General features: G+C 36.6%; 1 protein-coding gene across 7 annotated transcripts in view; it reads right to left on the reverse strand.

The window, feature by feature from the left end:
• LOC124640381 (phosphofurin acidic cluster sorting protein 2) overlaps nucleotides 1-23,180 on the reverse strand; it is a 126,222-nt gene that overhangs the window by 96,113 nt on the left and 6,929 nt on the right. The window lies entirely within an intron of this gene.

A 23,180-nucleotide genomic window follows, 5' to 3' on the forward strand; every position in this document is an offset into this window, starting at 1 on the left:
TTTGAAGGTTCTAAGTTTGCTAGAAGTACCTTAGACTTTTGATGATCGGTCAGTGAGTCAGTGACAAAATGGTGTAACTTTGATCGCTCATAACTCGTAAACTATTTATTCAAATGTCTTGTAATCTTGAGACTGAGCTTGTTCTAATACTTACTCTTGGTCATCGAAAACCTAAACTCCTAGCTTTGTTCACATGGAAGATACAGGGGGCTGAAATAGCCGCGAAACGCTTCGAGAAAAGATGGTACGGCCGTGCCCGCTTTGCTCGAGTCTTGGCTGGGGCACTGCCGTGCCCTCAGAACAGTGCAACATAGAGAAACAGCAGGCAGGCAGAAGTAATAATTCATGACATTCTCATTTCGTTAACATATAAAGAACCATGCGTTATTGAAACGAGCAGGATATCAAAGGCAAAATAACAATATTTGCATGCATCACGTGCCTTGCGACAAGACCTCTGCAGAATTTTAGATCGCAGAAGATTGGCTGCATTCAACAAGTACATACTGCCAAACAAAATCTACCGCATTCAGTATAACAAGATTTCACCGCTCTTCCTTAGCTTTCATTGTTGTGACACGTTCATGCAAATTATTGTTATACCATACGTAGGCATACAATAAAAGCACATTAATCATTAAAAAAGCTGAAGCAATAAAATCTCATTCCTTTTATTTGTTTCGAGAACAAATAAAAATTCTGCTATACAAAACAGACGCCGGTAATGTGAAGCACTTAGTAGACCCGACAGAGATGAGGCTTAATAAAATAAATGTGAAGAAATAAATACTTTTTACGGAATAAGCGACGGATGATGATGACAGTAATGTGGGAAACAATAATAATTGTGTGTCTACATTTGGGACGTTACTAGACACTCATTGATAGAAAGTTGTGACAGCCAATGGTCTAACGGACTAGAGCGACCATCATGTAAAGAGGCTCTTACAAGACGGTCGGGTCAAGGGTTTGATGCAGAAAGTGGTACTCTTAGACACGACTCGCAATTTTATTAAGTTTTTCTTAGGACTCTGTAGCGCCTATTGCTAGATGCTTATGTCTTAATTTTAAAATGTTATTTTTATTTAAAGTTCTCAGATCGATATATCATCGAGAAACGCAGCAAAATGGCTGAAAAGCAGTTAAAAATGACGAGCCAAATCCAAATCTAGTTCATAGAGTTTAATTGCAATTTCGTGCAATACTGATCCAACTGATGGATACAATCAGATTTCGATAATCGGTACCAATAACGATCGGCAGGCTGTACGAACTCTAATTTGCTTGTTACCGACTGAAACATTCGAAAGCGCTTTCTGCAATTGAATTTCGTTCTATCCAATGATTTTGTGAGGAGATACCGTTTACCTCGATGAATTCACTTCCACTCCGCAAATGATACGTTGAATTTGAACATCTGTTAAATTTTACATCTCTTTCCAGCAGCTTGAGGAAATCAATTTCGGAATTCTCGTGCAGTTATATATTAGGTATGGCATCATTTATGATACGTTGAAGGGATGTTGACGTAGGATGTGATAGTTGACAATCGTTCTAATTATAAATTCTTATCTTGCCATGTTTGTTCCTATTGCATTTTGTGAAAGTCATTGAACGAGTCATGGAATTGAAACAATAGACTGCAAAGTTACACTTAGCTAAACTAATAGAAGCCTGACGTAGTAGTGTACAAGATGACATAATGAATCGTATCGTAGCTAATGATATGATACGTGTAGAAAAATGGAATAATGATAGAGAATAACTTAAGACAAGTCACATTAATCATTCAAATAAGAAACACATTTTTTTACAGCATTCGCTGGCATTATTTTGTTTAATCTTTCAGGTCACCCTAAGTCAAGCACTTCATAGCTACAAAAATACACACCCAATTAAAAGATCCATTTACTCCAAAAATTAATTGTACCGTCGAACCGGACTTTATGAATGGGCATCCATTCATACCGAAAGACACTCAACAGTACGGTGCGTAACAAGCAAGCTTCTGACGTTGACGCGTTCACCTCAAACTGTGTCACAAGTTCAAGGATCCTGATGACGAACGCGTCCTAAAACATCGACCGGAATTCCGCGCGGTAAACGACCCGCATTAACGGTCAGGTTATTATAATCTGTGTAAATCATACGAAAGATTTAGCAATTTAGCCGGCGGCGGGCGGAGAAAAATGTTTGTGAGAATTTATGGGCTTATATGAGATTTTTTGCGATCTCATTTCGAAACATTCCAAAGAGTACTCTAGTTGAGGTATGTAATTACTTTGTTAAATTAGGAACGCCTTATGAAATATTTTATATTGGCTTCATTTCCTCGGAAGAAATGCTGCTCGAAATAACATCACTTGATAAACAAATGTTCCACTAGCTTCTCATTTATTATAAATTCCAAAACAGCAACACAATCTTGGACTCCGTCTCCGTATAACGAAGCCGCCCCGTCCATCCATTAATTTTCTGCCAATTCAATTAAATTAAGTAATTATATTATGGCATGATTAAACGTTCAGCTTCATTGGCCGTCTACCTTTCCATAACTATTATTCGATTATATCAGGAAACATCATACCCTTCATAAAGGGTACCTTGATAACTTAATAATATGGGTTAATAGCATTCAATTTTAAGGGTTACTTCAATTGATATGCTTCGCTACATCCCTTCAAGGACCAGAAATTCGAATTCAATTTTACGCTCTCCAGCGTGATTATTAGCTAGAATATTTGTAAGCTTAAGTTTGTTTTCAATTAGTGTAATGTTCGTTTCTTAAAGTTCATTGACACTAGGAAGATAAATAATAAAGGAATTTGTTTTTGTTTCAAGCGTCAAAGACCTTCCACCCCATTTCCCTATCAAAAGACTAATCATAGTTTTGCTATGAATCTCTATCACGTACTAACCGATATTTCTTCAATATAGCCCAAGTCGTTGACCGTTAATTTGTTAAAACCGTTCAAATCTATATCATCATCGGTCTCGTTTATACGACCTCAATTTTTTGTTATAACTAATACTTATTGAAGAAACTCTGTAATTTTCTCAGTAATCACTATAGTACCATTAACATTTATGAGGAGACCTGTTTTAAGTGGGTCTTTGTTTCATACAGTTTATTTTTTTTTTTTCGAATCATATGTAAATACCAAAATCTAAATGTTTGGTACTTTATTTACTGTCGTAGTTTTTCTAACGTTGAGTAATAACAAAACAGTTTTAACAATTGCAGAAAAAAGAAACACTAATGCAAACTTAACGCTCCGAAACATAAAATTTGCAACTGTTTCTGGGCCAAGGCCAGTCTGGCAATTATTTGTTTATAAAACAAATGTATTTAACTTAATTAAAATTCTTCGTTGTTTTACATATTCATAGTATCAGTTTCTCTTTCGACTTTCGTTGTAATGCTGGTATCATTTGAATATTGAAACCGTTGCATCGATTTCTAGTCCCACTAGTTTATTTGATTATGTTCGATGCTGTTTTGTTTTCTTTTTTGCGAGTTATTGTTTTTTTGTGAATCCATCTGTTACATGAACGTTCGCCAGCCAGATTGATTTCTGATTGACTTCGTAACTTTGATGTTTTTTTTTTGTTACAGAGCAACGAACGGTTTGATGAAGTCGCAATATGAACTGTAAAAAACTACATTCAATTGTATCAGGTGGATGGTGCTATTCGTTTTATTACAGATTTTTTTGTAACTTTAACAATACTACGTCGTAATATCTACAATACCTACTCCACGCACTTTTTTTTGGCTTTTCATCGTCAGGTTCTTCAAAATGACGGCTGATAACTGCTAACACTACTTTCACTGTAACAAATACAATCGAAACATGCAATGCTACTTTATGTGAGAATATTAATTACAAAAGGTTAATATAACCTAGTTATTAACGAGAATTAAACAGGTGTTCACACGTCATGACGCATGTTTTTAATTAACATAATATAAAAAATTATAAACAAATACGCTAAAATAAGTGTATAGCTATAGAATACGTCTGATAAACTGGTTATTACATAAAATAATCATGTTTTTATCCATACTTCACGAGCATTGTTAAGAACTGCGATAAGGACTTGCATTGTTCTAATTATGTTGATTAAAAGTAGAACGTACGTAATTAATTTTATTTAAGTGTGCCACCACTTTACCTACACGAATGCTTGTGTTATGTTTAACCTTCTTCTACTATACTTTCCTGTCTGTCGTCATATAAAGTAGCATTCTTCCTAGGCGTATCCTACTGACTACTACTCGTACCCACCAAGCCATAAGCAAACTCTTCAAATAATATCATTGATACTAGTTCCAATATCAGACCAATACGAACTGTACACTCAAACTAAGTTGCCACCCAAACTGCAAGTTCTGAAACATCAATAAATTCAACCAGATGGGCTGAAGTAACAAGTTTGTAACCGCACTGCAAACTATCGGTTTTCGTAGTTAGTATGACATTGAAGTTCCGTATGCCAGTGTGGATGCATATAGATACAAACATGCATACAGTATTTAGCAGAAGTTGCCTTATTAATTTAATCATTATATTAATTTTAATCCCTCGTATAATTGGTATCTATTTCGCACTTTAGCAAGTAAAGCCTACAATAGCATTAGTGCCTGTTGGTAAGTATGTCTACAATTTAATTTTACGATAAGTACACATATTAAAAGTACAGTTCATAAACTTCAAGAAGATATTAACATCAAATTGAACGTTAGCATGCGAGACACACAAGCACATATCACCAAAATAATATTGAAAATGTATCTTTATGAGACTGAGTGAATTAAATCAGTATTTAATAATTATTAATGAAATTGGAATGCTCCAAAGATTACAAATTGCTCCTTAATTAGCCAAGAGGTGAACAACAAGGAATTTATAAATTAATAAGGAAAGTTCGTAAAGTAAACATAAATACAGAATTAAACAGAGATGAAGACAAGCAGGATTCTGAAACCCCTAAAATGAAACCAAACGATGAAAAACAAGAAAATGAAAATGGGGCGTGAAACGAAAAATCACAACAGTTTCAGGTTGGCTAGTTCCTAAATAACAGCGGAGACGACCATTAACGATAAAAGCTTTATTGATTTTGCCAACGGACCGGGAATGGAGGTGGACAAAGGCAAGAAACATAACAGCGTTGGTAGGCTCCCACTAAAATTGCTCTGAGTAGCGAATGTACTGACCACTCACCGAATGCTTCCATGATAAATATATCACAAATAACTCTAAAGGCAGAGCAAACTTTGTTTTGTTGTATAAATAAGCATCTCTTTGTGGCGACATTGTCTTAAAAGAAATGTTTTTCCAAGTATTTTTGTAAATCATATATCAACAACAGAAGCTCGTTGCTAGTCTAAACAAAAACCTCGACATTTAATTAAATTGATATGAACTCTTTCTAAATAACCACAATACTGGCTAATGCTAGTTCATTAGCATAAAATATTGGATAGCCTGAAAGGCCAACCCTAACAATACTATCATCTACGACCATTCCACTATCAGCTCGCTTACGTGATTAGGTAAATCGCTGGCCGCTGGCCTTCCCCCAGCATTACAAATGCACTTCCATTAATAAAAGCACTCTAATTCTGTACCCTATACCTTTGTAATAAGGGTTACACAATTGTTTACTTGTCATTTTAGCAAGCAATTAACTTTGGTTTACAAGCCGGTAGGGCAAACATAGCCAGTTCACCGACCCCGGTAAACGCGAAAGTGAAATCCGTCACTTGTTGCTACGATACGAAATGGACGGAAACGTGTTATGGGTTAGAATAAGTGGTTCTGCACGAAATAAGGTCGGAATTTGTATGCCAGTGTTGATTATTGAACCTATTTTAGATTTTGATTGCCTATGCTAATAAGAATTTACATTGGATTTGGATTAGGTTTGCATTCCCCTGTCATTGACTTCATTGTCGCTTATATGACTATGAAATGAGGCTGACCACGCATTGCAAATCAGACAGCAGACAAGGGTAGAATTGTATTTAAATAATAAAAGCCACCCGATATACCCTCTGCAACCTCATTTGATCCCTTATCGATTTTAATACGTAGTTCCTCGATCGTAAGTACGTACCTGAAACAAGACAAAGGAAAAATAAATATTATGACTAATTATGTCATGCATAATATTTACAAATATAACAATGTATGCATGCGATAACAAGTTATTTAGACACAGTTTACTTTATATTACATTATGAGTGCAACGCAAACAGCGACGGACAATGAACTGATTCCAACCAGTCACAGGTAGCACTCGCAAAGTCCCTAGTCGCTAGCGGGAAATGAGACCAATCCCCAATCCGTTGCTGTCCCATAATCGTGTCAAACTAAGTTGCCTAAGTCCATGTGTAGTGTTAAGTATAGTGTAATAAAAAAAATATCTGTATAAAAATATATATATATATATATATAAAAATCTGTAAAATATATATATATATATTTAAACTAAGTACATAAATACGCGATGGACTCACGCGGTAGACATAAGTTTGTGAAGCCAAGACGACTCAAATTATAATTAAGTTAAAAAAAAATGAAATTAAAAGCGCGGACCCCCAAGTCTGCCGTAAGGTTTAATTAATAAAAAAAAAACAGTCACAGTATTAAAAATACGTTCCCGGAAAATACTAAATATTTATTATACGTTACATAATTACCCAATATGACCCCAGCCAAAACAAGTATATTGTGTAGATATCCTGAAACGGGCACGAATAACAAACAGATAAAGGAGTACACCTTTATCAGAACAAATACCTTAATACAAATACCACGAACTGACCACAAATATGAACGGCAAACCGACAACGAAGCTGAAATAAGGAATAAAGCGACACAAGTAATACTCCAAATACCAAGAATTGTGAACAATAGAATGAGGACATACATGATGATGATGATGATGTCCTCCCAGACGTGTCCGTCGACGGCGACACCCTGTCAATTCCCGGCAATCTGTCTTCGCTCATGGGCCCGGTAGTGACTTGCGAACCCGAATTTGTTTTTAAAAACTCGGTCACATGATGCACAGTAGAGCTCTCCGTTTGCATTAAAGGTATAATTAAGGTCTCAAAACTTGTTGTCAGTGAGGGACATACATAAGCACATGCTTGTAACCAACGCGTTATTCTAATTCGCACCACGCTAATTATTTTACATCAAAACGTAATTAAGTACAGCTGGATAACGCCACTTATGGGACGAGCGATCAAGCATCAGACGAGATATAAATAGATTTACAGTTGCAGATATAGCAGTGGATGCCCAGAGATTAAGATCTGAAATGTGACTTGATGGTGTTCGTTTCATTGGATCTTTAAAAGGCAAAAAGTGTCAGGATGAAGAACTAGTTCCCATAAATGAGCATATTATTTATAGACATAAGACAGCAGACTTCTTTGAATGATTGTAAGTCATGATAAATAAAGATGGGTTTATTTTTTATATAGATAGATAGTCCGATAGCAACAAGCAAATAGCAAACCTAATGGACGCGCGGGGTCACGATAAATTTAGCTCGTGATATCTGAACAGCAAATAGGGCGCAACGATATCGACGGCTTCAGCAATAATAAACAATGATTTAATCTGTAACAGTTCCAGGCATCAGGTCCAGTTTAGCAAAAAGGGTCTGTGTGTCCAGTATGCAATGTGAGTTTCATTTTCGTTTATTCAGACTTGTGGACGGGTTCAAGTGTTATGTCATATGTGTTGTGTCCTCCGTCAACATCCTCAGACAGGTTTCGGGATAGGACAATGTATCAAAGCGGTTGTCGCGTCTACATAATTTATAACGCTAGTCTTTGAAGCGTCGCTCACAGCGCCACATGGCGTGTTTGAATTAATGGCTCTTGTTTAATATGAAAACAAATATTTCGCGTTGGATGCGACCGTCCAATCTCGGAACACGTGTACAATGCAGGCAATATTTACGAGTCATGTTTTGTTTGTAGCTCTCGGCAGTTTTTGCGGAAAATATTCGGTTGAACAGGTTTTACTAGAGGGATTTATGCCGACAATCCAACGAACAAAATAACTTGACCCGAACGTTACAAACGTAGGACGATAAGTTCCAACGTTCAATTTTATAGCAACCCAAAGGAATGACGCATGACATTCCAGAACATAAGGAATTTATTATATCGCAAACAAAGTCCTATTATCTCTAACGCAAAAGTTTTATTCTACAATAAAGCTTACCCTACTTTCAGACATACTGGGTTAGATAGCAGAGGTCAAAACGTCGCTGACTGATAAAACCCCAACTGCGGGGGGTAGCGAATGCTAGATAGCAAAATGTGTCTGATGCGGCATATCGCTAGACCTAGTTGCTGAGGAGAACCATTTTATAGATGTGATACATAAAACAAAACTGAAAATATTTCACGCCAATATCAGAATTCGTTACAGACAAAAAAGCGATTTATTACTCAATTCAGCAACGGAAAGCAGACACGATAGATTCCAAAAGTTGAATCACAAATCACTTGAAATGCCACAACGATCCAATTTCTCCGAACATTCAATATTCTTTGATCCTGTTATTAGAGTAGACAGCACACGTATGAATGAAACAACATACAGAAGTCGAGTACATGCTTGTGATTACAACGCTATGAATAATCCCGATGGCGTAACGTTACAAATTGCACAATTGAAAACAATTTGGCAAGTTCAACCGCGAAAAAAATCTCGCGGGATTTATTCTGGCGCTTCTCAAGACTACTCAAGATCATGACTAGTTTCAAGAACAGTAAATAGGCCACGTGTGGAATCTATTATAGAAGCTATATTATATTCCTTGCGGTCAAAGTGGAGGATCTGAGAGGTTAGCAACAACATTAAAAACTAAACCATGATGAACCTTGGTGAGTCAGTCTGAGATTCTGTTACGAACGTCAGAATGTAAGTCTTACATACATCACTTCTACATTGAACATTTTACCATATTCTTTTAGAAGCTTTTCCGTCTGAAGTTTTATTATCTGTCAAACATAAATCTGTTTGAGAGATTGACTGATTGTTACATTAAGCTACTCTCAGCCACGCAAGAACATTTATTCAGTAATCATTTGGTACCAGCAGCCTCTTAAAAGATCAATGTCAAAGTCAAATAAAATTACATTTCAAGATAAGATGACAATTTGCCTGTGCTTTTCTTACGCCATTTGTTAAGTAGCAATAACACAGTATATCGTAATCTGGACCCAGTGATGGCAATATCTAATAATTCTTTGGATCATTTCAAAAACAGTTTTTCAATAAAAACATTAGCAATGCCATCTGATTTCTACGATTACGACATGCGAATATTCTGCAGTATCATGAATACCCAATTCATCTTAGACCGTTTCCATTCCAGTCTAGATGGTATCTGTATAACCAACCGGCTCAGCTCTCAAAGCAATCTGATCAAACTAGAGCACTACCGACATCATACACCAGTCAATATAGATTTTCCGGGATTATGGTAGGTATTATATTATATTACTTAGTATTAGTGGACGTGCAGTTTCCTCTGAACATCAAAATCCAAATTAATACCTCCAACTTGTACGTTGGTATTAAAATTGGTGCAATCAATTAACGAATCAGAACAGTGAGGTAAACCTAGTTAAGATAATGGGTGCAATCAGAAGCACGCATTGTGCAAAAATATGAGTTATCCAAACAAATCTCGTTACTTGCGGACCCGGAGTCACGCAACATACCACGCACAATATCTGCTCACGTGCTACTCAATCACTAATTGAATAAACTGAACTAATCCAAGTATAAATGGCCGTGCGTCACACCGACGCGAACAATGAAAATTGCACGCATTTTACACAAACACAATGTTTATGCGTACATTTAATGGAACTGCCAACTTTATTAATTAGAGTAATTAAAAATTACGAGTTTGCTATGCTCGTCATGTTGGAAAACAAATTGATGGAGCGTTATTTTCACGCGTAGGAGTGGCAGGGAACGCCAAGATAAGGAAACATGCAAACTCATTAAAATAATGGACTCATGACAGAAGAAAAACCTCAGATGGAAGTAAATTCTTTGGCCAATAAAATACAGTTCATGGACCCATTATTCAATAAAGATGCATGACAACGTCCATCACTAACAAAGACGCGAGTGATATTCTTGAGTAAATACATATTTCAAATAGTAGCAGGGGGATGTAAAGACAAATATTATGTTGTCGTACAATATTTGGGAGTCATGATCAGCAAATTAGAGAAGCCTAGCAAATATTGACAGTCGCTCATAGATTCCACTATTACTACCGTTGGAATTATACTTTAGGATAACCTGCATTCAGTCTGGCACGACTTGGATGAGGAAAAATATAATTTTTCTGCCTGTTCAACATTGAGAACTGCAACTAACATCGATTATATTATTAATACTCAAATTCATATATTGTGATCCAGGTACCAGTAAGATCAAGAATAAAACTGGCTCCTCTAACCCAAGACAAGAAGCAACACATTGTTCCGAATCTCCCACGATATTCGATAAGGTGAATTAAATTAATGGCTATATAAGCCGCTTTATTGTTCAAAGAAATTGAACACAGAAATATGGAGATTGGATTATCTCACCCATAATTCAGCCGTGTTGTTGGAATAATTGGTTAATGTTTCAATGGGGGAGTTGGGAGATATTAATCTTTGGGAAATTGATTTAAAAGAGGTTCATGTTCACTCATAAATTAATATTAACCTTAGATGAAAATTCCGGGTGCATATTTGCAAAATTTTGAAGTCTCTTAACAAGGTATTATAAATGATACAAGCCCTCAGCAACATAATAGCAAATCACTAGAACACCATCCCTCACTCGAAATATTCGGACCACGAAAGGCAATTACGCAAACTGTCCATCATCCTAGAAACAAATCTCAGTGGAATAGCGAACAATAGGCAGAAGCTGACGAGTAGCGGTCGTCTGAATGACCCAACACAACTGGACTAATGAACGGTGACAGATACATAATAGGGAAAGTGACTGCTGATGCCAACGCTACCGTGTTCACCGACGGTCTTACACGCGAGTTCGATGATCGGAATCGATTGATCCGTTGTAAAGATAATATCGATTGAATTTGATGTGTCAGTTTAATAGAAAGCAATTTCTGAAAAGTAATTATACTTACGTCAATCGTGTTCAGTGCTAAAATAACAACATGACAAAGGGCTGTAATATTGTAGGTGTCGCCTTCGTAGCGAAATTCTTGGAAGCCATTTACCTGCCTTTTAAGCTTAAGTAAACCAACACCTAACCACGATGTAATTTATATTATTAATGAGATGTCTCTTAGCTAAGCTTTGCTGGAAGCATTCCCGGTAAAGCTTGAGGGTGTCCGGTACAAGCGGAAGGTTCAATGTAAAAAATCTCGGTCCCGGTGTAATTTTGAACAATGAGGAACTTGAAACGGTACATGCTACGACTTTTCTAGGGATAACAGTAGACTCCAAAATTCAATGGGGTGAGCATATAACTGGCATCACGGGTAAATTAAGCTCTGCTGCGTACGCTGTCAGGAAAGTAAGAGCTCTCACCGATGTAGCCACGGCGCGTCTAGTGTACTTTAGCTATTTTCACTGCATCATGTCCTACGGAATTCTTATGTGGGGCAATGCTGCCGATATCGAGCATGTTTTCGTACTACAGAAGCGCGCTGTCCGTGCTATATACAAACTTGGTGCTAGAGTCTCCCTTAGGGAAAGGTTTAAGGATATTGGTATTCTGACTGTGGCGTCTCAATACATTTATGCCAATATAATATACGTAAGGCAAAACCTAGATTCATATAGTAAAAACAGCGACGTACATCATTTTAATACTAGAAATAAACACAAGTTAACCGCACCTAATTATCGTTTACATAAGGTACACGGTTCATTTGTGGGGCTTTGTGTACGCATTTATAACAGAATTCCGGTTCATCTGTTGGAATTAACGGACAGTTCTTTTAAAAATAAAATTAAAGAAATTCTTGTTAAAAAGGCATATTATAATGTTAATGATTATTTCACAGATAAACGCAGATGGCAGCTCTGAAGTGGAACAAAAGTGCTTTATTTTATTTTGTATTATTCGGTGTTTTAAATTAATAATAAATAAAATTGAATTGTATAACTGTAAAATAAATTAATAATAATTAAATTGTAATAGACAGCTGTGTTGCTGGGAAGTTTGTTCTTCACCGCTTCTTCTTTCCAGCCATAACACTAGGAAGTGGTGAAAGGGGGGCGTTTTGGGGGTGCTGTCATTCTTGTAAAATTTTGACGTTAAAAAGTGCTAATCGTATTAGCCTATTTTAATAAATGATTTTGACTTTGACTTTGACGGACATAATCGAAAGTTGTAATAACGAAAGTTCTCAAAGCCGAATTAATGAGTTTTGCCCAGTAATGCCCAGTTTTCCGTTCCACGAACTCGTTTAAATCTATAAACAATTCCACTTTCATTGTTATTTGATAACTAGGGTAACCAAAAGCGTGTAAACATAACAAATCAAACTGTAATAAAACATTTACAAAATCACTTTTACTTGAAATCCATATGTACAAAGCTATTTACGATGTATCGAGAGGCGTAGATGATCATTTAATGTCCATAGGTAATTTCATATTGATGATAGAAGTGCTTTACCATTATGTACAAGTATCGTAACTAAAACAGATCGTAAATCGATTACGCGATGGCAATTTTACGTCTCTTTAGTTTTCTGTGGATTCTAATATTCCCAAGTAGTATCCTATGCAGTTCCACTCTTCAGCCCATCATTTTCGATTTTATACGCCTCATAAACACTTTCGACGTCGTGGCCTCTTATTACGGAGAAATTGTTATTCCCAACGCGCACAACCATATTATTCTTCGTTCCCCTCGGATTTCATCATGACGATGTTCCGTAAGCAAATCTAATTTTCTATAATAGAGGCGTAGCGAAAGCTCGGTAAATAATTTCATAAATAAATCTCTCGACTATTTCCTTGGCCGGGTTGGTAATACTAACAATCTTGCGGTGTCTACGAGCTTTCTAGCTTATGCAAATGGGATATGAAGCTGCATACTTAGGTATACACGTATTCTTGCCCCAGATATTCAGAATTTCGCTGCAACAACTTGACTGTATTGAACAATGCAGTGCTATATTTCCAGCAGCACGATTTCCGCATGCCGTCAGCTGTCTCGCAGTGCCAGTTAGAGTTAGTATCCGTGACATACGACACTGCATATTGTTTAGCCACTGGTTCACATGAAGGGGCAAGTTTGCGATTGCAGGCAGTCACCCGGTCGATTGAGCAACGGAGTTCGCCGAGCGTATCGGAGAAAGTGTTGTGCTCAGTGCCCGATTTTATTACTGCCATCCTACGTTCAGAGAAACTCAGGATGTGAACGGTACCGAAAGGTGACTCGAATATACAAGCGAATGACATTTTAAATTGTAAAGGAGAAATTGATATTGGCGTCTGTTTAAATTCTGTCTAGATAGAAAGAAATAGCAAAACTACAAAAACTTGCTCATATTATGTGCAAGTCATCTGCAAAATATTTGAATTATAGTTACTCACTTTAACATTGACACATTATCGAAAAACGGCAAAATATCAATTTGAGTGCAAGTGTACTAAACATTATCACGAATTAAAGCCGTTGTAAAATAAACTAATGTCGATGCCTAAAAACACAATCTTAGCTCGATATCATGAATCACCTTTACGACCGCTGATAAAGAACAGAATAAAGTTCATATCACTATCGTTTAGGAAGTATAAATATTAACAATGGTACAAGAACAATATTATCAGTCAGAGTATGATAACAGTAAGTGTGGAACACCTCGCTGAATGCATTGTATAGCAGTCGATAAGATGGCATTGATTGCAACGGTTGATAACTCAGAGGATTACACAATTTCTAGAGAAGTGGGAAAGGAAAATAACATTCTCTCGGTTTATAAAAGATGGTGATTTATCTCAATACATAGAACTTGTGCTTGAGATTGCAGATTTTATCTATAAAAGAGACTTGACATAGATAGGCAATCAGACACGTGGAAGAGTTTTAGGAAACCGGGTTTGTTTATAACATATAGGTCTAGTAAGATACCAAAACATCTAGATACATAAAGTATTCAATATTCCATTTTTATTTGTACTCATTAAATAAAAACAAACAAGTATTAAAAGTATCAATAAGTCATGTCAGCAAGCACTCGGCGCAGGTTATCTGATGTACATTTATTTACGACAAACTCTCACGAAAGCTGTAAGCGGTTTATGTGTTACTTTCTAAAGTACACATATATAGAGAAAAAGTGCAGTGTGCTAGCTTTAAGGAGAATTTATATTGAATGCAGCCAACCAGCTTTGTATTTGAAGTAAAATTTTGCACTCTGAACTAACCTGACCCATTTCTGGAACCTTATCGACACTACTCTTAATATTGACCATGAAGCCACTATTACGCCATAAAACACACGTTTAGATTTGAGCAATATCTTAATGGAAACTGAGAGATAACCTAAAAAAGAAGAAGACATATTTGGCCTATAATGATGTCATCAACATAAACATCGAATTGTATTCTTTCTTGCGTATCGATATCCAAGTCCGAATTAGTATCGTCTTTCATCGATAGCATTTCAACCTTCCAGTAGCCACGGTCATTGTCCGAACTAGCACGTTACGTAAACCGAACGCACACGCTTACGTAAACGTTACCGTACTAGAACGAGTGCGTTTACTCAAAGTGTTAACTGCTCAAGTCCCTTTGAAGAGGCGTTTCAAAAGACTTGAAGGTTTGCGTTTTCTAGATTGACAGCTAAGGTTGAATGCGCGGTTTGGTTTGGAAAACGATAATTATGTCAAGGTGATGTAAGGCTTGATCTGATACACCCTCTAGAACACATTGTTCTAGTTTTAGTTATGGCACCCATAGATCAAAAATCGAAGTCACGAATTAAAAAATAAGCTTTATATAGAAAAAACTTCTTAGCAAAAAAATCCAAAGACGGCGATGCTTCGAGAATGATCTAGCCCTCGGCTACGTGACTCAAATAATTGTTAGGATCTTCAGGATATATAATACTCTACATCTAATACAGCCAATATGGTTATGTAGTATCCCTACCTATGAGTTTTTACTAGTGATTAATGATACTTGATTGAACGTATAACATTTGTAGATGAAAACAGTTTGGAAGTCGTTATGTTACGCAGATACCAACCACTGGATTGTTGATACGGCAAAAAATACCGCTGAGTTGCGGTCGATGATCAGTTAAGCGATAGATATTATGAAATAAAATTATAACAATGATTCGAAGAATAAATAAATATCATACCGAAGCTAAGGATAACACTGCTGAGAACAGACAACAGACATACACAGTTCTTGTTTATCTACAAGAACGTGTGCACCACAGGAAAGCCGCTTTTCGGCTGTATCAATAATACAACTAATGTTTAGAATAATAACATATGTTTACACAGGTTGCGTTTCATCGTTCATCTTTGACTTTGAACTTTAAAATAAAAGCTATCGTCCCCTGACGTGGCAAATTAACACCACATGTTTAATCGAAGATGTTAGGAATGCTTCTGCATTTTCAAAGAATATTTTTCTTGCTTAAATTAGCTGACGACAAAATGGTAGGGAAACAAATTTCAATGTCTTGGAACATTTTTAAAAGACATTTATATTTCAACCATTTGAGTGAAATCGTAACTCGTTCTATAAGGAACAAGATGTTAGACAAACACAATTTTGCGATTCTATTAACACAATCAACTAGCGGAAATCTAATCCAAATAGCTCTGACGTACCTTTCTGTCAATAGCTAGCGCGTTCTACTAGTACATTATTCTACATAAATCAATAAATTGTGAGCTAAGGTAGCTTAGCTATTTAGAAATTACAAAATTATTGCGAAGGCTTTAGCAAACTAATTAATACAAACATCGTCAACAGTTAAATAAGTCAAGAAACGTAGGCAATATAAAATTTTCTCACGACTTCAGAAAGTAAAAACCTCTTCAAAGTCACCCCAAACTTTCGTCGGAGACTAGTCTGAAAAATGGTAGCCAAAACTTTCCTGCTTTCACTAAAAAGGACAACTAAGTTTTAATACTAAATGGCAATTTGGTTACGAAGAAACTTTATTGAGGCGAAAACTTAGCCAACAAATAATCAAGGGAGTTAGTGAAAGCCTCACTTCGACTGGAATTAGTCATGAAGCCTTTGACTGTCGAATTCGCTGTGGGAATTACGCTTCAGGTGTCAGGATTAATCAGTAAGTTCCAAATTATATCGGATTAATTACAATGTATCGATTGACAGATCATAATGAATAATCTAATACTGAAACCCTCTCTTTGCAATAATATGTAACCCTAGAACTCAAAATATTCATTTCATTCGATAAGCTTTCAAAGACAAATGAACAATCGTTGTAAGACTTATAAGGCCATTTCCAATTTACTTTCATTGGATAATTCCAAGACATAACTTTCATAATACCTTTTTTGTTTTTTTTTTTTTTTTAACGACGTCAAAAATCGTCAAATGACCCTCCCGCTATGGGTTAGCAGCGGTGAGGGAGTGTCAGACTCTTACTGACTAAAAACCGTCGTGTTCCGTCGTAGGCCTTTTATGTACCAGGGCCGCGGTATCTCTTTCGAACAACCCGCAGCCCCAGCAGGCCTTGGCCCTCTGCTGGGCCCCGCTGGGGTTGCTGGCATCTCTTTGAGGAGCGCGTGGAACAACGCGCGCCGTCGACACGGGTCTGTCGTCTAAGCAGACAGAGGGACGATGGGCCACCCGAACTCACCGCCTACAGACCCACGCTTAAGGTGGCCGGGAGTCATCACGCGACACCCGGCGCCCATGGTGTCTACCTGGTCCAGCGCGGCGGCCGGGATGAGAGGTGCGTACTCTCTGGCGTTCCGCCTCCTCCTTCTCGAGCAGGACCGCTTCAACTTTCATAATACCTTATAAGAACAGAGTAGGTACTGATTAAGAGGGAAAGTGAAGGCATCAAAAACTGCATAACGGACGCACAATGAATTTAATCTTCTATTGTGTTGTCATTTATATTCGGTTGGGAGCTTTCGTAATTATGCAACTGGGTATTAAGTTCGATCGCATAATGACGAATATACAAGGCTTAAGCACTTTCACATGATCTTTCTTGTCTCCCTTGAAAAAACGAGTCGCATTAGCAGATACTTCCTTATTTAGATGAAGTAGCATACCGTATCAAGTCATGAATGTTAAAAAAAGAATGGAGCAAAAAGCCGTTATTCGTTTACACTGGAATAAGCTAGCTTGTATATTTAAGTCTAGTCTTTGTAATGGAAACAAAGGATCCTTTACGTCGTAACGCACAATTAATGGAAACTTTATCTGTCTTTCCTTTCCTTCTTTACGTGACTTGAATTGACCTACTTACAAATACGCCCTTCGGAGAAAGGTCCTAAAAGATTCTAGTCAAAGTACACGTTCCAGATTAAAGCAGCTTTTTAAAAATAGCCAAAGTAATATGGCAATGCAATCAAGTTTAGAAACTTGCAATTCAAGATCTAGACATTACGAAGATAGTCATCGTGGTAGATTTCACCAACAGTCCGCGTTCAGAAAATAAAGTTGTCCAACATTTTCACTTCGATGCAACTTTTAACTTGGTTACAACAAGTTTATTTCCGTGAAATTCGGAAAAGGAATATGGGACAGTTTATATTAGATTAGCTGCTTTTGGGAAACCTGGCTGCTTTGGGGCCAATTTTAGAGACAGGTCAACAATAATCTGTTTCCATTTTTAGTGTTTATTGAAGCTGTTTAATCTGATGAAGTAGAGAACTGTTTTAAAAACTGAAGGAGATCTTTTGCTTAGAGATCTTAGCTAAGTAAGGACACAGCTGTTATTTGAAACAGAAGAAATAAGAACAAGTACAGGAACAAGAAGGACATTTAGCATGTATTCCGTTTAATAAGTAACAGATTACTTTACATGACTACTTCATATACAACTAGGAAATTCACTTATGGCGTCATATGTCGTGCTTACATTACTGTTGTTTAAACTTGCACGTCCGTTCAATGTTATTTCGTAATTGTTACGATATTATGACTACGTTAGCACAATGACTGGAGTAGTAAATGACAGTAACTAAAACTGTGTTTATGTTTGAACCATTGACAGTGACGGTTGAATGCCATCTTAGATTTACACACAAGAGACAGACGAAAAACATAACTTTTCTTTGCAGTGGAGTAATAATATTATGCTAATACAGTATAAAATTATTAAAACACCTATGAAATATTAAAACACTTAATATTATGTTAATGACACCAAAACAATGTGTTAACAGGAAGCACGGCGACAGTCCACAAATAACAAGTGACAATGTTCACGGAATTGATGGAATCATCCATTGTTCGCGCATTAAGGCTGTTACACACTAGCGATCCAACGAAGGCGTTCGATCAACGTACAAATTGCGTAGACGACGCGTTTGCAACACTACACAAGTGCAGCGCAGACGTCACAAAAACCGCGCTGCGATTACATTTATAGAACGTTGATGTGAATAGGCCCTTAAGTGGATGTCCTATAGATACGACTTTAATATCCAGCCATTTGTCAACGGTAGCTCCAATCGGCACTTTGAAATGTCTTCACTTTATTTATTACATCTAACCTCTGTTCTTTGGAGATATTTGTAGCAATATCAATTTGATTCAACAAATGTCTTATTGGTTATAACCAGATTATCATTAAATGGTTTCTTGTTTGATGTCATTATGAGCTTTGTTAGGTTCGTATGGTAGGGTGTCATTCAGTAAGACATTAAAGTTCTCACTACTTATTTATGAAAATATCATAATTACAAAGTATGTATAATTATCATCATTATAACAATTAAGGTGTATCAATGGTATCAGCAATCACACCAAAGAGCCAGTCTCAACGCAATCAATGCGACTAATCGCACGTCTATCGCATTACATGCACGCACGACAATCGCATAAAACATCGGGCCAACAAAGTCAGAGTTGAATAAACTATCACTTTGAGTCACGGTCATTAGCAACCACCTCCGACAATTAACACAATGTATTGACCTTTGTATGATTTATAACATTACTAGCTTCCGCCAGCGGCTTCGCCCGCGTGGTGTGTTGATAAAAAGTAGCCTATGTGTTAATCCAGGGTATTACCTATCTACATACCAAATTTCAATCAAATCGGTCCAGCCGTTTTTGCGTGATTGAATAACAAACATACATCCATACATTCTCACAAACTTTCACATTTATAATATAAGTAGGATTGCATGCATTAAGCCCTGTTGATTCATAAAGTTTTGAGCATTGCATTTATTAATACATGCAATCTTTTGTTTATTTTAGTGTAGCAGTTTCGCAAGCACTTTGTTCATCATCATCATTTTGAGGACCTGGGAAAACTGGAAGAGGTAATTTTCGGATATTTAACCATACAAATTATAACTATTGACATAATGATATTAAACCTACAATACTAAACGCGCATCATACACAATAAATGTCTCGAAGGACCAAAATAACAAACTTGAAGCTTCAGAAATATAACTGACTCGCGAAATTACAGTTGCTTTGAACAGAACCAACATTAATCAAGACAAACAGTTAACTATTAAGGGAACAGTTAACGACAAAGGCACGGAACACTCATTCGCGGCGTTGCAGAATCACATCAAGGTACAAAACCGGTTTCACAATGTTTTCGGATGTGGCACGAAGAGAAAATTACATGAAGTAAATAATAGAGGAGTAGGCAATGTTGTGACATCAACAAATTGCTCTACAGTTCGTTGTGGCGGGGACAAAGAGTCGGTTGTGAAAAATAAAATTATTGTGTCAGACTTTAACTGCGAGTTTTAAACGGGTAATGGTACCAGCTGTAAGGTTGCGATGGCAAATGGGAGATGAAACTTTTAAACTTAATGAGATAGTTATAGTAATGAGGGAACATTAGAATCACATAACAAGATTCCAAGTACTCAGCAAGACGTAGCTACGGATCAGTAAAACTGTTTGTTGAATTATGTTCATTTACAGGCTTATTTGGTTGACAGTAAAAAGGGATTGCTTGTAAGAGAGTCAGGAGTAATTCAAAACACAAAAACAAGCAAGTGCACTCGAGTTGACCATCGCAACCTGTTTGTGCAACATTGATTTAAAGCCAAGAAGTATTGTTGATATTTTTTATTAAAATCTTTGGACAAAAACACCGATCAATAAACTGCGCATGACTGTTGCACACGGCTTATTAGTATGTTTTTAAATCGCGACAAATAAGATGATTCAGTACCATTACTCAGTTATTGATGAATCATTAAACTTGAGGAAACAAGCACCCACGCAACAATAAAAGAACACAGATAAACGTGTAACAAAAGAACATCAAAAACGAGGATTCATCATCCTGAAGATGATTTTGATTGAAATTTCGGAAGCCATCAGGCGTGAACTGTCGAGTTGCAAACGTAGCACGTCGAGCGTCAAGTCATCAACGCCGACTGACTCCGACATTCGATTAACTCCAGTTAATGACAAGAATTCCATCCCATCCCCGATGGCACTTTTCGTTCTAATATCCCCAAAATTGATTGCTTCCGTACGTTTAAATGATTAGCCGTCACAGACTGACGTTAATCAAATGTTCAACAAAGAACATGCTGATGAATGGACTGAACTCAATCTGTAGTAAAACCGTAATAATCTTTTAAGGAATCGTTGCTCTAGTTTCTAATAATGCCTTTTAGAAGGAAACATTAACAGTAATTCTACCAATGAGACTTGAAATTGGCAAAGATTAGGAAAACTGTTACGCTCCACACAATTTTAATTTCAAAGCCATTTCGAGTTTCGTTCAAGCAAAAAATACCGCAATAACTGAGGAAAAAATATCGTCCATTGTTCACCGAAAAGTCTTGATTTGAAACCTGTATTAAGGTCTAGACTTCGATAAGAAAATGACTTGCAAGTTTTGGTCTTGTCTTTTAATCATGATACCGGCGAGACTGTTAAGAATGAACAAAAAGCTTTTGTTTCAGTTAAAATCACAAATACTTTCTTACGGATATCATAAAAAAATGCTAACAATGGCTAATGAGAAACCAGATAAGACATACATTTTTGTAATTGAAGGATTTTACTTCTGTTCTCAGAAAGCAGTCGAAATTAAGAATAGCTATTACTCTTCGCCTGGGAATCGTCAGATATCACGGCTCTTATTTCTTAAGCATGACGCATTAGCAATCTAGATCATGAATTTTAGTAAAAGAAAAATGTTTGGTTTAGGCTGACCTATTTATCAAATTCCAAGTTAGAGGAGCGAATTTTGCGCTCCCAAATTCAGATCAAAGACTTAAGGAGTAAAAAGCCATTTAGAACGTACTAACCTCACGATAGATGGGGCGTGATGTAGACGGGTCATCGACCATTTCACAAAAAGTGTTGCGATCTGACTGGGCTGTTCACACTCATTGCAGTTAACGGTATCGAGATATGGGGCCGACGCGAAATTACTGTTTAGATTTACCGAGCCAATTGAGAGTGCAGAGTAATTGTGTTTTACAAGCGTTGTATCCAATTAATGTTGGTAATGTGAGCACTGGCTGTTAAGAAGTGGGACAGCGATGTATCACAGGTACGCAATATACTCACTACACACAGGTTTGTAATTCTATATAGCTCGACAAATTGCTATCACGACTGGTCCTGACTCACACGTGTTTTAGTCTGTGTTTTGGATTGTAGAGCTACAAAAGAAAAGGACACAATTTTAGTGGTTGTAAAATGTTGGATACCAGTAAAATTAGTTCCAATGTAATAACTATAACATTTGATATGGATATTGAGACGTACAATATTGTTAATTAAACAAGATTCGAAGCAATATAACACGGTTTCAATGTTTGAGATCAAACAAACATAGTTGATAGACCGCCAGAACTAATTGCAGATGGTACGGCTCCTATTAGGAAACTTGTCTATTGATCGTTCAGAACAATGTTCGAAGGACCAGATGTACTAAAGCCTCGAAACGAAGCTTCTCTATTGTGTCCGCAACTAAATAACAACTTGTAAAACAATGAAGCCTACTAATAAATAAGATTCGAAAGCCGATAGAAAACATATGGCCAACATCTGGGAAATACAACACTTTGCTACAAAGATTTTTGCCAACAATTTGTTGGTAAATGTTAGATGTATCAATATTGGATGATGAATCACCGACAACCGAATGCTTAACAGATTTGCCGAATGGTTTCGAACCCTTGACACTGATGGTACCGTTAAGTTATGCTACGCCAACAACATTAACGTCAGAACAAGAAATATATCCCTTGAAAATGAAATTCCGCGAAAAAGGTTATTAGACGAAGGAAATTCAACAATACAATATTTTTATTACGACGTACAATAATAATAAGGCTCCGCTTTTCCTCAATATCTTTGTTACGTTAAACAATTTCCCTAATATTGCTTTTCCTTTATGAAATGAAAATACATTAGTATATCCTCGAGGTTTGGGAGTATTTGCCTGTTGAAACTTGGGCGGCATTTATTATCGTTGAAGAGATAATGGACGTCGTTTTGAATGACAGACTCAACTAGACTCGGTGACTCGGTCACGGATGAGCACTTACTATGGCTTGGTATTTGGGACATGTATTGTACCGAACAACAAGGCCGATTTATAATCTAAGTATTTGAATATTTGTTTCAACAAATCCGTACTGAAATACTTCAAAGTACTCGATATAATATTAGAATTTCATCAAATTACTTTCACATCAGATACTGATGGACGTAGCATTACATAACTCGAGGTGTTGGCAAAACGAAATGCAATGCAATGAATGAGAAGAATTATTGTATGAACAATCATTCCTTTCAGTAGAGAGAAAATACTATGAATGTGATTTAAAAATAGATGAGATAAATACAACCAAAGTCCAAATGCTGACGTACAGCTCTTAGAAAAGTAAACACAACTGGTTTAGCTTTCTTCATGTTATCTGTTTGTTTCAATCAATCAGATTGAGCTAAGTTTATTGACTG

The sequence above is a fragment of the Helicoverpa zea genome, chromosome 20, assembly GCF_022581195.2.
Source record: "Helicoverpa zea isolate HzStark_Cry1AcR chromosome 20, ilHelZeax1.1, whole genome shotgun sequence".
NCBI lineage: Eukaryota > Metazoa > Arthropoda > Insecta > Lepidoptera > Noctuidae > Helicoverpa > Helicoverpa zea.